Genomic DNA, 25,524 nt, shown 5'->3' on the forward strand with positions numbered 1-25,524 from the left:
ACTGATATGGTTATAGTTCCGCCGCATTCAAAGTGATTTCCGGAAGACTTTGACAAGTGCTTGTTTACATCTTCCATTTAACTACTTACTTATGTTTAATCGCGGTTGGACAATCCGGAACACAAATTTTATTGTTCAACGGGCGGTCTGCCACTGCAGCTACGACCTCCAATCAAAATAGACGGCATCGTACGCCAGAAACACGGAAGTGAGAAGCGTATTCCCATTGGCTACGGGCTTAGGGCTCGAGTGTCGTCGAGGAGGGACGATTGAGGCACTTCTGTCAGACAGAGGTAGTCAGTGGAGTGGTAAAGATGTGGAGATATATTATGTGAGCGGAGTACGCTTTTGTAATGCCATTTCAGTACAACATATTCACTTCCAATACTGACGAAACATGACTAGCTTTCACGTGAAAGGCATCCTGATGGAATATGCTGGTAGATAAAGTGAAGTAAATGCCGAGGATTATACGTTTGTAGCGTAAGGTATAGTCAGATCATGTAGCCCTCAGGGTCAGATGTGTGTTTTCTTCATTTCATACGTTGATTTGTTTTATGCTTCATTTGTCTCCTTAAAGTTATTACGTACCGTAACATTTGTGGACAGTCTTTGTTGTGCCTATGTTTTTATGTATTTCTCTGCGGCAATGGTAATAACATGCCTTTAGGTTTACCGTTATATATTCATATGGGCTCTTCGAATACATTATTTTTCTGTCTTGGTTAAATCCCACATTCCGGGATTATCATATTTTGGAATGTCATATGAAACTGGTACCTAAGTAATTGTGCAGTCTGCATTAGTGTAATTTTAATTGCTTTGTGTGCTAATGATGAATACTGACGATTAACGAGTTTCATATTGATAATTGTAAATGGAATATCAAATACAGTTCCCCGTTAATCCCTCTTTGACAAATCAATTTATGTATGTATTGCTGTAAAAGTCATTTAACCAAAACTAGAATGGGCATCCACTGAAAACGTTTTCGGTAGATGTAACATGAAAGAAACAAATTAAAATGACTATTTGAGTTGTATTTCTATGACTCTTAGAAGTCAGGAGTTTGCACGTATTGAAAAAAAATCAGTACAAAACGAAATAACCCCCTTGGTCGTTTTGTCACCCAGTGTTGACTGCATGGCACAAAAATGTGTGCTACAGTGCCGCACAGCCATGCAGTGGTGATCAGAGCATCCAGCCCATCATTTTTATGCCCTGCCTTGATACTGGCTCAGATGACAGTAAGTAGCATCTCATTAAGATAATGACACACCAGTAGTGGTGTCTCCCCTCCCCTTCCAAATGTTTTTTTTTTTTTTTTTTTTGGCGCATATTAATACCCACTTCAGTAAAATATGCTGTCACTGTCAGAAATGTGCAAGTCTTTCCAGATTGTGTCTGCATTGCTTTTGCAGATTAGTAGTAAAGTGGGTTTCTGAAATGTTACTGTTTTATTGTGGATATCCTTGGCACAGAATGTATTTAATTTCTTGGGGTGCAAAAAGCACACATGTTAATTATAAGCAGCAGAGGGGAAAATGAAATTGTAGTAGATACTTTCTTTCAGTGGTTTGTCAGTTCATAGCAGAACTTCTGTTTCTTTCGTAACCATTGTATTATATGTTCATTACTAAACGTACTGTATCTTTATGTATTTAACATTTGTTTACTGGGAAAGTCTGACTGGGACAGAGCCCATATTCAGTGGAAGCCCAGGGAGAAATGCTCCAGACGCATGTCACATTACATTTCTTTACTTTTTTTTTTTTTACACTGACCACTTTCACTGGTTATGTTGGCCCTGATTTCAGTTGTATCTTGGACAGAGTAACTGCAGTGAGAAGATAACAACTAATGCTGTTCCTGAACTTGACACCCATCCCAGAGAACTACTGTAGTGTACACAGGTCCCTTGAGGCTGTGCTGGTCTTGTCAGAGTATGCTTGTTGTTGTCACTGTAGTGTGTGTATGGAAGGCATTCCTATAGGGGAAGAAAACATATTTAAACTTGCAGCACTCCCCTTCCTGTCTGTGTCACATGTCTTGCTCTTCTGCAATGCTTAGGTATGCAGCACACTATTGCAATTTAGACCAAATTTACATGCACTGGACTACAGCATAAAGCAGAGCTGTAAACCAGAACCAGTACTAGCCTGTGAGCACCTCCATTTCAAATTAAAATGAAAAAGTAATGTAAAATACATATGAAATAAACTGTTTGCTTTGTACCTAATATCATTAAAAATGAACAAAGGAGATTTAAAAAATAGCAGTGTCTTCCTTAGCATAAAGGTGTTTACAGTTCCTTTCTTGTTTTCCCCATATAAAATATAAACTAAGAAAAATGGTATAATAATTACCAGGAATCTGTACTTCTGAGGTGTGTTTGAGTGTTTGCCTGTTGAAGGTCGTTGCACCAGAGATTATGCTTCTTTTATATGTGCCCTACTGGGTGCAGTTTATTCAGGATCTCATCGCATCTTGAGATGCATTGTGAATCTTGAGGCAAAGTCGTATGCTTTAAGCACCAGAGAGGTAGTAATATCATGTGATAAAACACACCAGGGAGATATTTGGTGGGAGAAAATGTTGATACACAACACAGATTTTTTTTTTTGCTAAAGCTGTTGGGTTAGAAAGGAATATCAATTTGGCTTTGAAATTTATTTGAGATTCTCTCCAATTTATTTTATTTAGAAATTAATATGCATTTTTGCAGTGTTTGTGCAGTTGTTTAGATAGATGCATTTTTGTTACTTTTACCATTGTTTTGCTGATTTGATTTACTCTTGTACCGTAGTGAGTAAACTCTAGGAAGTGTGTTTAGGTGCTTGATTTAGTCTGTTTATAGAGGAGCTATTATGGGAGACTCACCATTAGGAATGATTGATACAATACTGTAATTGGTAATTGAATTGCCAATATACACATGTTCTTACTTTTGTTCTTGTAGCATGGGCCATGGCTTAAAAGGATCTTTGGACTAGTGTGTTTATCCAGTCAACAAATACAATTTTTAATTTCCCTTTCCTGGTAAATATTGTTATTGGGTATTGGTTAGAAGTGATGTCTATAAGAACCACTGAGAAGGCTGGGAGCTTTAAGCAGTTATTAGAAAAAATGGTATATTTAATGTGCTGATAGCTTTTTATTTCTTATTTATTGACCAGATTATTTCCACTAAACTAACAGGCATCTGGAGTGTTTCTCTCTAGGCCTCCGCTGAAAACTGGCTTTGTTCCAAGTCAGACTTTCCCAGTAAACAAATGTTAAATAAATAAATAAAATAAAAGGTCATTGGCCTGGGCACAAGTAATATAGCCTGTTTTAAGTGCCATGGGACCTGTTTTACATGCACCTGAGCTACTATTGACTCAAGCAGACCAGACCTTGATGGTATAAAATCCCATATTGCTTTGCTCATTTGGCAAAGAAAGAAAGGTATGAAAATGTCAGCCTGGCCTAGTGGTGCCATTTAAAGTAGGAAGTATGGTAGGTTTATTTTACACAAGACTTTCTGGAGTGGATATATTTCCTGGAATTAGCCAAGCAAAACCAACCATCTCTTTAATGCTAAATATTAATATTAGAAGTATCAAAAGTAAAATACCGAACTCCAGGCCACAATAGCACACTACTCCCCAGACATAGTTGCTTTAACAGAAACCTGGCTAAATAAAAACATAGCTAACTCAGAAGTTCTCCTACGGCTACAGTATCATTAGACAAGACAGACCACTTTGTAAAGGGGGTGGAACTGCCTTACTGTGCAAGTCAAACTTAACTGTCCGTCAATTACCAAACTCCTGCCCCTCCCCCAATAATTGGGACATACTTATCTCACAACTTCAACTTCACCCTAAAAACGTCATCGCCACAATTGTGATCTATATTCCACCTGGTAATACACCTGCTAGCCTTGAAGATTTCTTATCCTGGTGTTCTTTCACATACTCACAAGAAACCCTTATTCTGGGGGACTTCAACCTAGATTGTTTCACCTGTATATCAGAACCACCAAGTATTCTAATAAATCTCCATGGCTACCAGCAGCTAGTCCAAATTCCACCTAGATGTGATAAAAAATCTAAAAGGGAATCCATCCTTGACTGGGTCCTAACTAACAACCCCACATTGTACCCTCACACAGGCAGTCTCCCAGATACCTTAAGTGACCACAACATAATATACTTTATGTAGTAGAACAAGCATATGCAAAACCACTAACTATATATCCACTAGAAACACAAAAATTCTCTCCTGGGGTCCTCAACACTTTACTCTGTAACTGTGACTGGACCCCCTAAAACCCTCCTCCCACTTGACCAGGCTGTAGCATATTTCAACAAAACATTTCTACAACACCTAGACACTGTCACTCCATTGCAAAATCAAGGTTAGAACCTCTACAAACCCATGGCTCCCAGTAATTGTACATGCCGGCATGAATGACCTGAGACGTACCTCCCTCGACTACATGAAAAGAGACATAGAGGAGCTCTCTGATCATGTAGCCCAGGCCGATATGACCCTGACCTTGAGCAGCATCTTACCCTTACCTAGAATGATGCCACAGTATAAAGACAAAATGATCGATTTTAACAATTGGCTAAAACTTTGGTGTCATTCAAAGGGATCCAGTGTCTATCAGCCAGGGATGACGATGCTCGACAAGCCACGTTGTTTCGCTAGGGACGGCTTGCACCTGTCACACAGGGCTTTCGGATATTAGCAAAGGCTCTTGCCACCCCCATAGTGCCTTTTTTAGGCAAGGCTCAAAAGTCAAACCCACCTCCATAGACAGCACAAGGAACAAGAAACTAAGGGTAATGCTGCTAAACGCCACAAGTCTTAACCTCATGATGCACTCCGACTGCTCTCCTCAGTGTGGAGAACATCGATATCTGTGCAGTGACAGAAACCTGGTTCAAGGCTCCAGAGAGCACCCCAGCACTACCAGGTTATACCTCATATCATGCTTTTCAGCCCCAAAACCCGGACCGAACCACAAAAGGAGGGGGAGTTTCCATATTTATCAAGGATATCCACACCTCCAGGTTAGTGGCATTGCACGACCATCCATGTGCAACTGACAGTGGGCAAGACTGCTTTTCAGTTTATAGCATCCTACAGACCACCCTCTCAAAGTCAGGAATCCCACTCGACTTTCCTGAAAACATTGGAGAACATGAAGATCTCTCCGAACACCATTATATTGGGCGACTTCAACTACCCAAACATAGACTGAGAGCATTACTCAAGCCCCAGCACCTTAGCCCAAAGGTTCCTGGAATTTACAAACTCAAATGCTATGGAACAACTAGTCACCACTCCCACAAGAGGGGAAAACATACTAGACCTGATCATTACCAACATGGGGACGCTATGCTCCATACCAGAAGTATATCCTTCATTGGTAAGATCAGACCATAAATTAATTTCACTGGATATCCACATCCCGACCCCACCCCCAGCCCAGAAAACCACAGTGAAAAACTTTTCAAAAGCGAACTTCACACTTCTCAAAACCAGTGGAATCTTCAAGGCCCCAGGGCCAGTGGAAACTACGGCCCAAACTGCAGAATCCTATATAAACGCATTCTACGGACATCTCCAGGAATGCATGGATTATGCTATCCCAAACAAAATCAAGACCCAATCATCCAAAGGCGAGGCGTCCAGTCTGGTGGACCCCAGACATAAATAAACTGTACAACAGAAGGAGGAAGCTACTACATGATAGAGCAAAATCCCTAAAAGGGAAGGCATCTGATCAGTTCTAGCAAAAATTACGATCGCTCATAAAATCCTCCAAGGCCAGCTTCCAGAGAAAAATTGCACATGACACTAAAGACAATCCTAAGGCTTTTTTCAGTTATGTTAGGAACCTGGGATGCAACTCCCAGACTTGTTCAGAGTTGATTCTAAACGACAAAAATACACTGAACCCACAGACATCGCCAAGATCCTGGCACACAGGTTGAGTGCAAACTTCTCCACCCCTCCCCAAAAGAGCAAGTATCTATCCCGGCAGAGTGCCACCTCCCAAACATCTCTGATGCTCAGGTGAAGGCCGCCTCCAAAGCAAAAACACTGCTTCCATGGGACCAGATGGCGTCCCGGTTGAAATCATGAACTCCAAGAAGAACTAATCCCTCAAGTAAAACTGCTGTACAATCTCAGCCTCACTACAGGATATGTGCCCAAAGAATGGCGTACAGCAACAGTGGTCCCACTCCACAAAGGTGGTGCCTCTACAGACCCTGGGAAACTATAAGCCCCATAAGCCTGACTAGCCTAGTCTGCAAGGCTATGGAGAGGATCATCATGGAACTCATAAACAAAGACATTGGGGACCTACAGACACTAGATCCTACCCAATTTGGCTTCGTCAAGGGCAGATCCTGCCTTTTGAACCTGGTGGCTTCGAAACAGTCACCAAGGCCATAGATGAAGGGAAGGTAGTCCACACAGCCTATCTGGACCTCGCAAAGGCATTTGACACAGTACCTCACTCGGGCATCATAGATAAGCTATCCAGCCTAAATATAAACCCCTATGTCACAAGATGGGTCGCAAACTGGCTCAAAGACAGAACCCACAGAGTCAGAGTTGCTGGAGCCATGTCAGACTCAAAACCGGTCATAAGTGGCGTCCCACAAGGTTCTGTCCTGGGACCTCTCTTGTTTGGTATTTACTTTCTGAGGTACAGGCCAGCGTGGAGGACTATGGCTCACCAAGTTCTCAAGAGATGACTGCAAACTGGGCGCCATAATCGACTCTCCAGCTGACACAAACATCCTTCAAAAAGGTCTTGCAGAGACGGATAACTGGTGCCAGAGCCATGGTCTAAAGCTAAATGCCAAAAGTGTATAGTCATACCCTTTGACAAAAACAATGTGCTCCACAAATTACCACATAGGTGGTAACCCATTAAGTACAGAGAAAGTAATTAGGGATCTGGGACCCAAGTTGACAGCAATCTCCTTTGACAACCACATTGCCAAAGTGGTTAGAAAGACCTTCTACATAGCCCACCTCATCATGAAAGGATTCACATCTAGATCAAGAGAGGTAATGCCCTTTATTCATCCCTCATCAGGCCCATCATAAAATACAATGCTCCCTTTGGGATGTACCTTACCCGACACCTGCAGCAATTAGAAAGACCCCAAAAGTACCTCACCAGGAGGATCAAGGGACTCAAACAGATGCCATATGCTGCTCGATTAAAAAAACTCCAGCTCTACTCAGTTGCATACCACCTACTTTGAGGCGATCTATGCCTGACATATAAAGCTATGGACATGCTCCACCTCAGTAAATCTAAATCCCTTAGAGCCACGCACTCAAGGGACTTGAACCTCAGCACAGAAATAAATAGAACATGCTGGAGGAACAGATTCATAACCCAGAGGCTCCCTTCGCTCTGGAATAGAATTCCAATTCATGTTAGGCAGAGCACCTCACTGACTCTCTTCAAGAAGAATCTTGATGGTTATGTTGGCCCTGATTTCAGTTGTATCTTGGACAGAGTAACTGCAGTGAGAAGATAACAACTAATGCTGTTCCTGAACTTGACACCATCCCAGAGAACTACTGTAGTGTACACAGGTCCCTTGAGGCTGTGCTGGTCTTGTCAGAGTATGCTTGTTGTTGTCACTGTAGTGTGTGTATGGAAGGCATTCCTATAGGGGAAGAAAACATATTTAAACTTGCAGCACTCCTTCCTGTCTGTGTCACATGTCTTGCTCTTCTGCAATGCTTAGGTATGCAGCACACTATTGCAATTTAGACCAAATTTACATGCACTGGACTACAGCATAAAGCAGAGCTGTAAACCAGAACCAGTACTAGCCTGTGAGCACCTCCATTTCAAATTAAAATGAAAAAGTAATGTAAAATACATATGAAATAAACTGTTTGCTTTGTACCTAATATCATTAAAATGAACAAAGGAGATTTAAAAATAGCAGTGTCTTCCTTAGCATAAAGGTGTTTACAGTTCCTTTCTTGTTTTCCCCATATAAAATATAAACTAAGAAAAATGGTATAATAATTACCAGGAATCTGTACTTCTGAGGTGTGTTTGAGTGTTTGCCTGTTGAAGGTCGTTGCACCAGAGATTATGCTTCTTTTATATGTGCCCTACTGGGTGCAGTTTATTCAGGATCTCATCGCATCTTGAGATGCATTGTGAATCTTGAGGCAAAGTCGTATGCTTTAAGCACCAGAGAGGTAGTAATATCATGTGATAAAACACACCAGGGAGATATTTGGTGGGAGAAAATGTTGATACACAACACAGATTTTTTTTTTTGCTAAAGCTGTTGGGTTAGAAAGGAATATCAATTTGGCTTTGAAATTTATTTGAGATTCTCTCCAATTTATTTTATTTAGAAATTAATATGCATTTTTTGCAGTGTTTGTGCAGTTGTTTAGATAGATGCATTTTTGTTACTTTTACCATTGTTTTGCTGATTTGATTTACTCTTGTACCGTAGTGAGTAAACTCTAGGAAGTGTGTTTAGGTGCTTGATTTAGTCTGTTTATAGAGGAGCTATTATGGGAGACTCACCATTAGGAATGATTGATACAATACTGTAATTGGTAATTGAATTGCCAATATACACATGTTCTTACTTTTGTTCTTGTAGCATGGGCCATGGCTTAAAAGGATCTTTGGACTAGTGTGTTTATCCAGTCAACAAATACAATTTTTAATTTCCCTTTCCTGGTAAATATTGTTATTGGGTATTGGTTAGAAGTGATGTCTATAAGAACCACTGAGAAGGCTGGGAGCTTTAAGCAGTTATTAGAAAAAATGGTATATTTAATGTGCTGATAGCTTTTTATTTCTTATTTATTGACCAGATTATTTCCACTAAACTAACAGGCATCTGGAGTGTTTCTCTCTAGGCCTCCGCTGAAAACTGGCTTTGTTCCAAGTCAGACTTTCCCAGTAAACAAATGTTAAATAAATAAATAAAATAAAAGGTCATTGGCCTGGGCACAAGTAATATAGCCTGTTTTAAGTGCCATGGGACCTGTTTTACATGCACCTGAGCTACTATTGACTCAAGCAGACCAGACCTTGATGGTATAAAATCCCATATTGCTTTGCTCATTTGGCAAAGAAAGAAAGGTATGAAAATGTCAGCCTGGCCTAGTGGTGCCATTTAAAGAAGTAGGAAGTATGGTAGGGTTTATTTTACACAAGACTTTCTGGAGTGGATATATTTCCTGGAATTAGCCAAGCAAAACCAACCATCTCTTAATGCTAAATATTAATATTAGAAGTATCAAAAGTAAAATACCCGAACTCCAGGCCACAATAGCACACTACTCCCCAGACATAGTTGCTTTAACAGAAACCTGGCTAAATAAAAACATAGCTAACTCAGAAGTTCTCCCTACCGGCTACAGTATCATTAGACAAGACAGACCACTTTGTAAAGGGGGTGGAACTGCCTTACTGTGCAAGTCAAACTTAACTGTCCGTCAATTACCAAACTCCTGCCCCTCCCCCAATAATTGGGACATACTTATCTCACAACTTCAACTTCACCCTAAAAACGTCATCGCCACAATTGTGATCTATATTCCACCTGGTAATACACCTGCTAGCCTTGAAGATTTCTTATCCTGGTGTTCTTTCACATACTCACAAGAAACCCTTATTCTGGGGGACTTCAACCTAGATTGTTTCACCTGTATATCAGAACCACCAAGTATTCTAATAAATCTCCATGGCTACCAGCAGCTAGTCCAAATTCCACCTAGATGTGATAAAAAATCTAAAAGGGAATCCATCCTTGACTGGGTCCTAACTAACAACCCCACATTGTACCCTCACACAGGCAGTCTCCCAGACACCTTAAGTGACCACAACATAATATACTTTATACGTAGTAGAACAAGCATATGCAAAACCACTAACTATATATCCACTAGAAACACAAAAAAATTCTCTCCTGAGGTCCTCAACACTTTACTCTGTAACTGTGACTGGACCCCCCTAAAAACCCTCCCACTTGACCAGGCTGTAGCATATTTCAACAAAACATTTCTACAACACCTAGACACTGTCACTCCATTGCGCAAAATCAAGGTTAGAACCTCTACAAACCCATGGCTCAGTAATTGTACATGCCGGCATGAATGACCTGAGACGTACCTCCCTCGACTACATGAAAAGAGACATAGAGGAGCTCTCTGATCATGTAGCCCAGGCCGGTATGACCCTGACCTTGAGCAGCATCTTACCCTCACCTAGAATGATGCCACAGTATAAAGACAAAATGATCGATTTTAACAATTGGCTAAAATTTTGGTGTCATTCAAAGGGGATCCAGTGTCTGTCAGCCAGGGATGACGTGCTCGACAAGCCACGTTGCTTCGCTAGGGACGGCTTGCACCTGTCACACAGGGCTTTCGGATATTAGCAAAGGCTCTTGCCACCCCCATAGTGCCTTTTTTAGGCAAGGCTCAAAAGTCAAACCCACCTCCATAGACAGCACAAGGAACAAGAAACTAAGGGTGACAATGCTGCTTTCGCCACAAGTCTTAACCTCATGATGCACGCACTCGAAGCTCTCCTCAGTGTGGAGAACATCGATATCTGTGCAGTGACAGAAACCTGGTTCAAGGCTCCAGAGAGCACCCCAGCACTACCAGGTTATACCTCATATCATGCTTTTCAGCCCCAAAACCCGGACCGAACCACAAAAGGAGGGGGAGTTTCCATATTTATCAAGGATATCCACACCTCCAGGTTAGTGGCATTGCACGACCATCCATGTGCAACTGACAGTGGGCAAGACTGCTTTTCAGTTTATAGCATCCTACAGACCACCCTCTCAAAGTCAGGAATCCCACTCGACTTTCCTGAAAACATTGGAGAACATGAAGATCTCTCCGAACACCATTATATTGGGCGACTTCAACTACCCAAACATAGACTGAGAGCATTACTCAAGCCCCAGCACCTTAGCCCAAAGGTTCCTGGAATTTACAAACTCAAATGCTATGGAACAACTAGTCACCACTCCCACAAGAGGGGAAAACATACTAGACCTGATCATTACCAACATGGGGACGCTATGCTCCATACCAGAAGTATATCCTTCATTGGTAAGATCAGACCATAAATTAATTTCACTGGATATCCACATCCCGACCCACCCCAGCCCAGAAAACCACAGTGAAAAACTTTTCAAAAGCGAACTTCACACTTCTCAAAACCGAAGTGGAATCCTTCAAGGCCCCAGGGCCAGTGGAAACTACGGCCCAAACTGCAGAATCCTATATAAACGCATTCTACGGACATCTCCAGGAATGCATGGATTATGCTATCCCAAACAAAATCAAGACCCAATCATCCAAAGGCAGGCGTCCAGTCTGGTGGACCCCAGACATAAATAAACTGTACAACAGAAGGAGGAAGCTACTACATGATAGAGCAAAATCCCTAAAAGGGAAGGCATCTCTGATCAGTTCTAGCAAAAAATTACGATCGCTCATAAAATCCTCCAAGGCCAGCTTCCAGAGAAAAATTGCACATGACACTAAAGACAATCCTAAGGCTTTTTTCAGTTATGTTAGGAACCTGGGATGCAACTCCCAGACTTGTTCAGAGTTGATTCTAAACGACAAAAAATACACTGAACCCACAGACATCGCCAATATCCTGGCAGACAGGTTCAGTGCAAACTTCTCCACCCCCTCCCCCCCAAAAGAGCAAGTATCTATCCCGGCAGAGTGCCACCTCCCAAACATCTCTGATGCTCAGGTGAAGGCCGCCCTCTCCAAAGCAAAAAAACACTGCTTCCATGGGACCAGATGGCGTCCCGGATGCATCCTACATGAACTCCAAGAAGAACTAATCCCTCAAGTAAAACTGCTGTACAATCTCAGCCTCACTACAGGATATGTGCCCAAAGAATGGCGTACAGCAACAGTGGTCCCACTCCACAAAGGTGGTGCCTCTACAGACCCTGGAAACTATCGCCCCATAAGCCTGACTAGCCTAGTCTGCAAGGCTATGGAGAGGATCATCATGGAACTCATAAACAAAGACATTGGGGACCTACAGACACTAGATCCTACCCAATTTGGCTTCAAGGGCAGATCCTGCCTTTTGAACCTGGTCGACTTCTTCGAAACACTCACCAAGGCCATAGATGAAGGGAAGGTAGTCCACACAGCCTATCTGGACCTCGCAAAGGCATTTGACACAGTACCTCACTCGGGCATCATAGATAAGCTATCCAGCCTAAATATAAACCCCTATGTCACAAGATGGGTCGCAAACTGGCTCAAAGACAGAACCCACAGAGTCAGAGTTGCTGGAGCCATGTCAGACTCAAAACCGGTCATAAGTGGCGTCCCACAAGGTTCTGTCCTGGGACCTCTCTTGTTTGGTATTTACTTTTCTGAGGTACAGGCCAACGTGGGAGGACTATGGCTCACCAAGTTCGCAGATGACTGCAAACTGGGCGCCATAATCGACTCTCCAGCTGACACAAACATCCTTCAAAAAGGTCTTGCAGAGACGGATAACTGGTGCCAGAGCCATGGTCTAAAGCTAAATGCCAAAAAGTGTATAGTCATACCCTTTGACAAAAACAATGTGCCCACAAATTACCACATAGGTGGTAACCCATTAAGTACAGAGAAAGTAATTAGGGATCTGGGGACCCAAGTTGACAGCAATCTCTCCTTTGACAACCACATTGCCAAAGTGGTTAGAAAGACCTTCTACATAGCCCACCTCATCATGAAAGGATTCACATCTAGATCAAGAGAGGTAATTATGCCCCTTTATTCATCCCTCATCAGGCCCATCATAGAATACAATGCCCCCTTTGGGATGTACCTTACCCGACACCTGCAGCAATTAGAAAGACCCCAAAAGTACCTCACCAGGAGGATCAAGGGACTCAAACAGATGCCATATGCTGCTCGGTTAAAAACTCAGCTCTACTCAGTTGCATACCGCCTACTTCGAGGCGATCTATGCCTGACATATAAAGCTATGGACATGCTCCACCTCAGTAAATCTAAATCCCTTAGAGCCACGCGCTCGAAGGACTTGAACCTCAGCACAGAAATAAATAGAACATGCTGGAGGGACAGATTCATAACCCAGAGGCTCCCTTCGCTCTGGAATAGAATTCCAATTCATGTTAGGCAGAGCACCTCACTGACTCTCTTCAAGAAGAATCTTGATGAGTGGATGGGGGATCGTAGGTTTGTCCCGGGGATTACTTCCATGTCAGTATTAGACAGAGGCACAGTAAACTAAACTTTAAAAAGGGCACAGTATACTCAAATCAAGGGGTGGCGTAAGCCAAACACCATCGGGCTAGGCTTATAAATGCCCCAGGGCAGATAGCCTAGTATGAACCTATGAACAAATCTCAAGTCCAGAGACGCTGCCTGGCTTTACTATCAAAAAAAACAAAGAAACACAAAGCCTAAGTACTAAGAACTGCGCAACCGTGCAAAAAAATGCAATAGGCTGGACAAAAAATCCTACTACTCAACATTACAAACTAAATACCAACACAACACGCAAAAATTTTGGAAAAATGTACACCAGCTACTAAAATCCACCCAAAAGGCTACCCCCAAACCAACCACCCCTGACACTAAAGTTCCCATTGAAACACAATTCAACTCCCACTTTGTGAACTCAATTCTATCCTTAGTATCACAGGACAGTTCCTTCCTCACTATCCCCCCCAACACAAATAACACTAATACAAGCTGTACCCTCAAAACAGTTTCCACCACTTCAATCAAAAGCATGCTCTCCAAACTAAAAACCTCATCAACAGCAGCCGACCTACTCCCCAGCTGTTTCTTGAAACTCACAGCAGATGCTATTGCTATCCCAGTCTCCACTCTCATAAACAGATCAATCGTTGAAAACTATGTGCCCAAACTCTGGAAAATATCCTATGTTACACCCATACATAAAGGCGGGACCTCCACTGAACTTAATAACTACAGACCCATTGCTTTACTCTCCCCCCTGGCCAAAATCCTAGAAAAATGCATCCATACCCAGATGCTAAACTATCTCCTAGACAGCAACATCCTGTCACCTACTCAGCATGGTTTCAGACCTGCCCATAGTACCACTACAGCCCTCCTCTGCTTCACAGACACAGTAAACCATCTAAAAAATGAAGGCCTACAAGTGTCAACTCTTTTCTTTTGGATATATCCAAAGCATTTGACACAGTCTCACACCAAATTCTGCTAAACAAACTAAACCAATATCATCTATCAAATTCCACTCTTACCTGGTTCCAAAGCTACTTAACTGACAAGGTACCAAGCTGTGAAATGGGAAAATTCTCTCTCTCTCCTCAGCTGCCCATAACTGTAGGAGTCCCACAGGGTTCTGTCTTAGGACCACTACTATTCACAGTCTTCACAAATGATCTCCATACCTCCACACAGCATGCATCTATAATTCAGTATGCAGATGACACTACCTTAATCTGTGCTGCACAAAACATTCCCACCCTCCTGCAAACAACTCAACTAGCATTCTCTGACGTTGAAAACTACCTTACCAAAGCCCAACTTATCCTCAAGCCAAAGAAAACTCAGCTTATGATTATAACCAGTTCTAACAAAAACACTAACAACTCTACTAATGCTACTCCAATTGCTCCAGTGGCACAGGCTAAGCTATTGGGAATAACCATAGACTCCCACCTAAAATTTGATAGTCATCTCAACTTAACTATTAAAAAAGTACATGCCAAACTGGGGTCGCTCTACTGTATCAAACCATTTCTTACCAACAACACAAGATCAGCCATTGCTCGCGCCCAACTTCTATCCACCCTACTCTATGCATCTCCCATTCTGACTAATCTCAACAAAACTGAACTAAGCAAAATGGAAGCCTGCTATAACAGAATTACCCGCTTTGCTGCAAATTGCTCATATAAAACTCATCACTGTACTGCTTTGAGACAGCTCCACTGGCTTGAACTGCCCAACCTCCTAACCTACAATCAGCTCTGCCTCTGTCATTCTATCTATTACCTCCCCAATAAGTGTCCTGCCCTCAAAAACCTAGTACAACATCACTCAGCCAAAAGGCCTCTTAGATCATCAAGCAAACTACTGCTAGAAGTCACCAACAGCTACAATAGCTTTGGAGATGCACTATATAGTAGTTCAGTGGCTAAAAAATGGAACTCTGTCCCTACAAGCATTCAAAACACATCATCCAAAGTCTCCTTTAAAGACCTCATCGGGCAACATCTCAAAGAAAGTTGGCAGTGCCATGATTGCTCCCCAGGCTAGTGAAAGCGGATAACACATACATACAAAATCTAGAGCACTTGATAATAGTTTTCAATCTTACTCACAAACACTGGCTAATCTACAATGTATGCACTGTACCTGTGTACTATGTATGTATTCTACCTATGTTCCAAATTTCAGCTGTACACCACAAATCTATTAATTACCTTTATTTTAAAATTAATATTTTTTTGTTTGTTCTCTCCACTGTAACTGTTTATGTGCCGCATACCACTGTAAAAACATGTCTCCTGTAATTTGTGTGTATACTGATCATGTCTAAATAACTAAATTTTTCTGTAATTTTTCTTTGTGGAGCTTTTCTCCCCGGGCCTCTGCTGAAAAAGGGCCTTTTCGGCTCAGTCAGACACCCCCGGTTAACAAATGTAAAATAAAAATAAATAAATAACATGCAAAGATGTTTGCACATTACACACCAAGTTTCTGTTAATTGTGCACTTTGTTTCAGAATTTGCGGAGTTTTTATATAAACAATGTGGGTTGGTAGCACTTGCTTGTAGCATCCACATAGTCATTATGAAAATGTATTTATTGCGGATGAGTCTTATGTGAGTAACACAAGGTTCTCTGTTTCACTTAAATTTGGTTTTAGTATCTTTGGACGTGTTACTGTGGGTTTGAAGAAAAGCCTACGTCTGTTCACTGTTGATATAAAGATATGAAAACAGATGGCCATGCATGAGGTAGTGAAAGATGATCGAGACATAGGTTCATAGGTCGGTACTAGGCTATTGGCCCTAGGGCCTATATAAGCATAGCCAAACGGTACCCTGGCTTTTGCCACCCAAAAAAATTATTTTCATGTGCCCCTGTCAAGCAGAGCCACAGAAGTGATCCCCGGGGTGAATTTCCTATCTCCCATCCAATCATCAAGATTTTTCTTGAAGAGTGCCAATGAGGAGCTTTGTTTGATATAGATAGGTAGTTTGTTCCAGAGTCTCTGAGACAGGAATCTATCCCTCCAGCATGTTCTGTTTATTGTGGTGACAAGGTTTAGGTCCCTAGAGTGTGTAGCTCGAAGGGATTGGGATTTCTTTACGTGGACAACAGCTCTGGGTTTTGACATAGCTTTGTATGTTAGGCAGAGATCACCTCTGAGTAGGCAATATGCGACAGAGTAAAGCTGGAGTTTTTTGAAACTATCTGCGTAGGGCATCTGTTTGAGGCTGGTAATCCTCTTTGTGAGGTATTTGTGTGGCCTTTCCAGTTGTTGTAGATGACTTGTGAGGTACATACCAAAAGGGGCGTTGTACTCTATAATGGGTCTAATGAGTGATGAGTAGAGGGGAACATTGACCTCTTTTTTTTTTCCTGGATGAGAAACCTTTTGTGATGAGGTGTGCCACATAGAAGGATTTCCTGACTACTGTGGCAGTGTGATTATCAAAGGAGAGACTACTGTCCACCTGTACATGTAGTACCAAGAAATACAATTGTGTAGATGAGGTGAAGAATTCAGAGTGTAAAGTATGGTGTTTATCCTAAGGAGCCTTTGGATTTCTTGCATCATTCATCAAGTTTGAAATCTGATTGCTAATGTTAAATTCAAAGAACAAAATTGTCTCAGGGGCATGGGAGGGAAGGCCCTTCACTTCATCCATACAAAAAAAAAACCCTTTTCCCATTTTCACATGGGGTTGGGCTGTCACTTCAATAGTGACAGTTATCTAGAGGCAAAATTTGCACTGCTAGGTTTCTATTCCTGCCGCTGTAGTTCTTCCAAACCACACATTCACACTCGCCTATGGCCATTTTAGTGTGTCCAATCCACATGATGTAAAATAACAGAAAAGTACAAGGTTTTGCACTAATCAAGCACTGAGATTGTTGTGAAAGTTTGTACTTTTCTATGGTATTGCATTTTACATTGAAACATTTTCCTGTGTTTTTGAGGAGATTGTGTTTCTTTGGATTTTCTGCATTAGTGTTGAGCTTGTAATTTATCTACTCGGACTACTTGGAGTTTGGTTTGTTAGAGTTAAATCTCCATGGAGACAGTAGCAGATGTGAGATGCAACTGCTTCTTCCATAGTGGGGTATTTTCACTTGCTGCTGTCGAGATTTTATTATTTTGGTAGCTGGTTCCAGACATGGTACTTTTTAATGGGGTAAAGAAAAGGTGGATGGAGATAACTTACATTTTCTGTACCTAAACATTCCTGCTGTTATAGGTTAAGTTTTTTAGTAAAATTTCATAGTAAATGTCTGACTTGAGAATTATAGAGAGAAAGTGGATCCTAGAATGTGAATTTTTGGATTTTTACAGTATAGTTTTATCAAACAAAATCAAAACCTTTTACATTAAGATGAAAAGTTGTAGTTTTATCATGTGAAGTATGTTTATGATTATGGCTGATAGCACAAAATGTTTCTACTTGCATAACTCTTACTTTTGTGCCGGTATATTGTCGTTGTACTGTATAATTTTTTGCTAATGTGTTAGGGGTCGCCACAGCGGAACTCCAGTCCGCTAATGATTGGCAGTAGATTTTTTTTTATGGTGCCGAGTTGCCAGCCCGACGCCCAACCTTCAGCGAAGGCACGCTCATTCACACATGTCTTTTGAATGCCACTCGACTGCGGGGAGGACATGCAGACTCCACACAGAAGGCACTCCAGCCGAGAATTGAACAGGAGAAACTCTTGCTGTAAGGCAACAACGCTACCGCTGCACCACCGCGGCAAACAACTTCGAAAAGCAGACAAAACTTTTTTTTTTTTTTTTGGCTGGTGTCATGGCTGAAAATGCTCTGCATACCAGTCTACAAATAGGGCTAACACAAGTATGGAGTAGGCACATTGCTGGGAGTGTAGAGAAGTACTTTTCTACAGAGAGGTTACTGACTGCTTAACTGGAGCTGTAGATTGATGTAATGGGAGGAAACCATACCTGCATGATTCAAGAATTAGTAAGGCAGGCCTTTTAGGAGGTAGTCTTGTTGATTTGGATTTTTTATTTATCATTTTGTTAACTGGGAAAGTCCGACTTGGAATAAAGCCAATTTTCAGTGGAGGCCCAGGGAGAAATGCTCCAGATGCATGTCTTTGTAACATGAGAGGAAACCGGAACACCCGGAGGAAACCCACACGAACGCAGGGAGGACATACAGACTCCACACAGAAGGCACCCCAGCCGAGGAATTGAACCGGAGAACCTCTTGCTGTGAGGTGACAACTCTACCACTGCACCGTCCGACTGGATTAATCTGTCCTTCCTATGCATAATCACTCATTTATTTGTGCACCAGGCTGAGCTGTCTGGCTCTCAGTTGTTTCATTTCCATCCTGCTGTGTATTACTATATTAAGACTATCACACAGGGCCCTTTATTCCATTCCTGCTTCTTTACAGTCAGGTGTCCATTTTAAATATTTTTTCACTTTTTTTTACTCTTCTGTTTGTTACTCCTGTGTTGCAGAGGAGATTGTTTGCATATGTGAAGCGTACATTGGTTACAGCCTTCGCAGCTTTCCATCTGGAGTGTTTTCTCTTCATCCCCTCTCCTGTTCTACTTTTGGGTTATATAACTGATCCGATGTGTACTGGTTTGGTACTTTCAGTATGTGGGCCTTGTATTGATTTATGCAAGCAATGCTTCCACTTTGGATTGGAAACATGAGCAAGGGGTATCACTAGCTTTACCTTGAACCAGAATGTGGATATGACAGTTGATGTAGTTTAGGTTAACTTTAAAACCACTGGATATTGACTGAAGCTCTTCACTCTGAACCACAGATTGTACATTTAGGTTACTCTGTATTTACTTAGGTTTGGCCAGAATTATTTAGTTTCATAGCCTGGTTTGGCCAGAATTATTTAGTTTCATAGCCTGGTACAAAATCATTTGGGGTATCTGATTTAGTAAGGTAAATCCAAAAAGGGCTAATGATTTGTCCTACTGAGATTTTATTTTTCCACCATTGATTCATATATTGTTTTAAAGTTCATTTATTACAAGACAGCATGCAAGAGAGCTCTACAGTTTCAACTCCATTAAGGAGACTCATTGGACCCGATTCAAAAGACTTGCTTTTAGTAAAAGTGACCATTTACACTGAGAGTAGGTCTTCTGGAATTTGGTTCCTTGTGTAAGCCTGTCTGTAGACAGGCCTCACACAGAAATAAGTCACTTGAGAGCAAGTCTTTTGGAATCTGGGCAGACTTGAACTGAGAGCAACTCTTTTGGAATCTGGCCCATTAGCTATGAGAAATTTTTTGGCAAGTTTTCTAATATGCTTCTGTGTAGTGAGTGAACAAAGTGTGAAGACTTCGAGTAGATCCTAGGTCAGTCGTGTATAAAACAGTAGAATGCAGAGGCCAGAGCCTAGATGGATGAAACAGTGACAGGTGGAATGCTGGGGGCAGCTTGTTTCATTGAGAATGTTACTTGTTTATTAACTGTAAATTAACTGATCTGAGATATATGGGCTGCACAATATTGACAGAAATGCAGTCAAAAGTGCAAATAATGGAAACCTAGAACATCCATTACCTACAAAACGTTAACTGTCTAATTCTAAAAAATATATATAGCATTAATATCATTACTGAAACATTCAGCTACATGCATTGTTATATAGGGGAAGTAAGGTTAAACATGTAGTAAGTTACACAGTTGTAAAGGTGTTAACAGTTAACTAATTTGAGACATTTGAGTCTGGTGTAATCAGATATTTGGAAAACCAGCGCACAGGAGCAAGTAAGCAAACAGAAAGAAAGCTACACAGTAGTGCAAGCAAAACTTAGCAAGGTAGTTGTACTCGCCACAAAATATATTGTCCATATTTCATTATGCGTCTTGTCTGAGCAGTACCAAGGAAGGCATTTAAAGAGATAAGTCTCAAGAAGGTCTGAAAAGTAATTTATATTTTTTTCAAGGCTAGATTTGCAGCATGGATATAATACACCAGAAAAGATTAGGTTTTGTAGGATTAGAGAAGTGGTATAAGATATAATTTGTTTACAATGAAGATCTGCTGCGCCACAGTGAGTCCATTTTCAGTGGAGGCCCGAGGAGCAAAGCTCACAGTAAAATGAACAATACACAATATAAGCATAACATACTTCATAATCTTTACAATAAATAACATACAGTACAGTAAAGTAGATTATTATGAACAGTCCAATACAATAGGAGGGTTGCAGTTGACCATTAGGGACAGAGTGCAGTATTATCATACAGTATTAAGGAGTAATTGAATGTCACAGTGGTGCAAGCCACATACTATTGACACCTCACAACAAGAGGTTCACAGGTTTGGTTCTTGGCCGGGGTGCCTTTTTTATAGACTCTGTATATTCTCCCTATCTTTCGCGGGTTTTATCATATATTCCAAAGGCCTGTAATGGTTGGATTTGTGACTTTAAATTGTGTGTACATGTGATGCAGAAGAAAGGCCAGACAGAATTCTTCTTTTCACTTCTTGCGTAGTAAACTGTAGACAGGGTCACAATAGGAGTCAGATGAGATTAAATAACACTAGAGATCAATCAATCTATTTATACTCTTTTTGTTAACTGGATTAGTTTGACTAGGTTAATGGCCTCTTTTCAGGAGCGATCTGAGGTAGTATTAATACTACTAGGGTAAATTTAGCCAGGACATTGGGAAACATCTGCTCTTTATAGTAGGTGCTGTGGGGTCATTTACATCCACCTGAGCTGCTACCAACTCAGACAAATGGGGCCTTAGAAGTCAAGCTGCTCGGAGGCACATTAACTATTGCAAAAAATGCAGTGTAATGCTTCTTGTATTAACAGCACAGGAAAGGGTTGCGTGGTTGCAGGTGGGGTGGTCACAACTACAAATAAAGTGAAAAAAATAACCAGAGGATAGCTGTCTTATGACCTAAGCATACATATTCAATGCCAGAGAACAGCAAAGAGTGCTGTTGCAGTAATGTAGTGATGTATACAAAGAGACAAAAGCACTGGAAGCAGTTTAATATGTGTAAGTTTTTATGTAGATGTCTGATTGTGTACCACTTAGGAGAATTCCTTGCCATCATAAGGATATAGATGAGATGTAAAATCACGAGAGGATAGCAGAAATGGTGGTGCGGTACAGAGAGAGATGAAGAAAATAGGGTGTGGGCGTGGCTTAATAGACTCCCTAAGGGAAATTTTAAACCTAGTTGGGTATGAGATTCCATAAGGAAGACATTAAGATTTCACTGAGTGTGAGCTTTTGGAAAAGAGAGATACTTCAGCAAGGCGATAGAATTTACTGCAACATGGTGAACAGTTTAGAGAAGACTCAAGGAAAATGTATTGTTTCATAGAAAGAGTGGTGTATGCGCTTAGAATAGTCTTTTTGAAAAATTGTTGGTATCAAAAACAGTAATGTAGTTCAAGATGGCAGTGGGCATATTGATATTGACAGCAGTGCGTATGAGTTGGAAAAATATAGTTTTTAGAAGGATCTGAATCATATCCATTGAGTAGAGGATTGATACACTTAAGTGGGCCTAGAGGACCTTATGTTCTGTTTGAACTTAAGATCCATACATTGCAACACTAATTTCTAATCTGTCTTCAACTTTGGTGGCTAAAAAGCTTGCATAAATTTGTTTGTCTCTCCTTGTGTTTGGTCAGACTGTCTTTTTTTTAATAGTTGTGCTTGTTTTTTAACTGCTCAGTACATTTATTACACTTCACATTGTATGCATATTTCTGTCTGTCTTTCTTTCATCTTACTGTTGCATAACATTTAAAATGTCTCTTGTTTATATCTTCCTGTTTAATACTCCTTCATAGAAGCTTGGCTGAACAACTCACAGCTCCTCTTCAAAAACTACTGCTGTTCATCCCAACTCTCTTTCCCCTCACAAAAAATATCTTTAATATGCTGTCATTCAACAAGAATAATATAGAACTAGAATAAGTAGCCAAATTTGCAACCAGACAAGAATATAGCTCACATCCTTCAAACGTATGTATCTATTGTACTCACAATTAATAACAACCTTCAAACTACTGCACAACCCTGAAAAATGGCCATCTCTTCACTCCGTCATTCAACATTACAGTAGTAGAAAACCTCTGTACTCCACAGTAGTAAAAAACCTCTCTGCTCCACTGGCAATCATTATAGGCCACCCTTAAACCTAACAATGCAGGATACCCCCTGTATTCACACTGCATTGCTAACAGCTGGAATGCCTCCTCTGTGCTCCACTGGTAATCATTATAGGCCACCCTTAAACCTAACAATGCAGGATACCCCCTGTATTCACACTGCATTGCTAACAGCTGGAATGCCACCTCTGTGCTCCACTGGTAATCATTATAGGCCACCCTTAAACCTAACAATGCAGGATATCCCCTGTATTCACACTGCATTGCTAACAGCTGGAATGCCACCTCTGTGCTCCACTGGTAATCATTATAGGCCACCCTTAAACCTAACAGTGCAGGATACCCCCTGTATTCACACTGCATTGCTAACAGCTGGAATGCCACCCCCCCTCCACTTAACAGCAACCTGAAGGACATTTAATGGCAACTAAAGCAACACCTGATAGATAAATGTCTCTAGTTAAATTGGTAGTAATACACCTTACTGAATTTGTGACACAACACTGCTGCACAAAACTTAATGTACTAGTGTCACAACTACGCCCTCCTCTTATCTCATCTCTTTTACCTTCCTTGTGCCTCCTTTCTGCATTCTTTATTTTCTCTGGGCTGTGAAAGAATAATAGTAATGATATGAAATATAAAGGGTTAATTTAGGAATAGTATAAAATGCTGAAAAATAGGAAGTAGTAAGTGTGCTGGGATAGCGTAGTTAGATACTGGCATCCATGTAAAGGAGTATGTTATTGAGAAACAAAGTCTAAAAATAACTGCGCAGATGGCAGCTGGAAGGACATCAGTGAAGTAAAGAGATGTAACATCAAGCAAGATAAAGTTAGAGCATCAAGTTTCAGATAGTGCTGGAACACCACGTTTCAGATAACTGAGCTTGGACCACCAAACTTGAAAAAGAATCAAGGACAAATCATAAATTAGAAGAACAAAGAAAAGAGTTATAAAAAGGAAGATCGTAATACATCAGACTGAGAAAAAATGATTTTGGGTATAAATATGAGTGTGTATAAACAAGCTTTGGGAATTTGCCATAGAGAGCTGACAGCATCTGTGTTGCATGCTTGTAAATCCGAAAGGAGAATGTATTGGTAAAATGCGCTTTAACGGAAGCAGTTTGTCTGCGTGTATTTGTTGTACTTAGTACAATACAGTATTAAAGTAGTTGGTCATACTAACAGTTAATATACTGTGGTATGCATGCATGTAAATGCAAATAACAGCAGAAACCAACAGAAGGCAATACATCATTTTTCAGGCTGCTCTAACTGTGTATCTTAACAATTAAAAATACATATTTTTTGTATTTGTAATCAAAACTATAAATGATGTAACTGATGTTTCGGATGGCTGAGTAACGGAACTGTTGCTTGTGAAGGAAACTGTAAATGATGCCTATGATGTCTGTTTAATGGAGCTTTTTCTCCCAGGACTTCTGCTGAAAAAGAGCACTGCTTAGTTGGACTTTCCTGGTAAAGAAATGACAATAAACAAAAACTTATTTTATTTTGTATAGTCCTAACACGAGATGTAATGTGATCCTATCTCGCCTACATTCTCTACAGATGGGTTCGGAGCCGATCCTCAGCTTCGACTCGGCCGCTATACAATAGAACGCAGTCTCTTATTGGCTGAGTTACCTCATATCCCAGGATGCACCACTACCACTTCCCCAGATCTCGTTTGCCGCTTTCCAGCATAGACGTGGTCTCGGACTTGGCTGAGCTAAGTACCTTTAGTCAGAAAATTTTTTTGTCTGAATTTTGGTAAAAACTTACCCAAAAGCTGTTTTAACAGCTATTGTTGTGTGATTGGTTTTGGTATATTTTTTGTGGTAAATTGTGTTTTGTTTGTTAGTTAACGGTCCCGTTTAAGTGAGAGGGGCCTAGCCCTACCCTAACGGTCCCGTTTAAGTTAGAGGGGCCTAGCCCTACCCTAGGCGTTTAAGTTAGAGTCTAGGTTGTCTGTGCTAACTTGTTTTTTTCTTGTAGTCGGTGTTTAGTGTTTTTAGAACCATGTCTAAAGAACATAGACCATCCGGTTTTAAAAAGTGTATTAAATGTAATTATAAAATGTCTATAACAGATGACCATTCCTTATGTGTTTATTGTTTAGGTCCCAAGCATCTTCAGGAGTCCTGTAGCGTTTGCCACGCTTTTTCCTCTCGCGTCCTCCAAGAGAGGAAAAATAAGTTTATCTTGAAAGGGCTTATTGCCCCTTCCTTTGAGGAAGCCCTATCTTCCTCTTCTTCTTCACCTTCTGGGAAGAAGAAAAAATCTTCGGCTCCGACCAGCCCGTCGGATCCGGCAGCAAAAAAGTCTCGGCAGGCTTCTCCGTCGGCTCCACGGACTTGAGCGAGGGCGTGAACGGTCTGCCTCGATGTCTCAGCCTCGACTCCTCTGGTTTCGAGTCGAGCTCGGCGTCGAGAGGCGTGTCACCTTCATCGGCTCCACTGCCTTCGGAACCCGATGGGGTTGCCCGCTCAGCCACTTCGGTGCCGAAGTCCACATGCTCCGAGGAAATTGCAGTTGTAGTGGAGTCTCCCTCGTGCCGATACTTCGAACCATTACGAGCCGGTCCCCAGTCTTTGAACCGGCGGAGAAGTCGACTCGGACCCGGTCGGTCTCTTCTCGGTCATCGAGGATGTCCGATTCCGGACTTAGACAGGGTGCTTCAGAGGCTCTTTCAGTCTCCAGTCTTCGCAAAGTTGATCTCGGCTCCAGCCCAGTTGGCTCTGGGTCATCTCCCATCCTGTTACATTGATTCCTCCTCCAACAGCCTCGGCGCCCGTTGGAGTCGGTGTTGGTGGAACCGGTGGAGGTTATTGGGTCGGTTCTGACTCTAATCTTCAACCCCGCCCTCGGGTCCGGTTACGCTGACCTCCTCTACCGGCCCCGGGGACGCTTCGCCCGATCCTTTGGTTCCGATCCTCTCTCCCTCTCGGTGCGTCGGCTGCAGGGGCTCCGACTGCCGTTGTGGTCTCGAGGGGCTGGACCTTCCCAGGACTCTGGGGTCCAGCCTTCATGAGAAGTGCCTTGGCCAAATCCTCTGTGGCCACTTCGACCTTTCACCACC

General features: G+C 41.6%; 1 protein-coding gene across 2 annotated transcripts in view; it reads left to right on the forward strand.

Moving 5' to 3' along the window:
• Positions 1-301: 301 nt before the first annotated feature.
• Positions 302-25,524, forward strand: part of B3GALT6 (beta-1,3-galactosyltransferase 6) — a 297,363-nt gene continuing 272,140 nt past the window's right edge. For both annotated transcript variants that reach the window (XM_044063070.1, XM_044063073.1), the window contains exon 1: positions 302-488. The gene's annotated coding sequence lies outside the window, so the exon portion shown is untranslated. The remainder of the gene's footprint in view (positions 489-25,524) is intronic.

Source organism: Protopterus annectens, chromosome 2.part1, assembly GCF_019279795.1.
Source record: "Protopterus annectens isolate FY-2018-M chromosome 2.part1, PAN1.0, whole genome shotgun sequence".
NCBI classification, from domain to species: Eukaryota; Metazoa; Chordata; order Ceratodontiformes; family Protopteridae; genus Protopterus; species Protopterus annectens.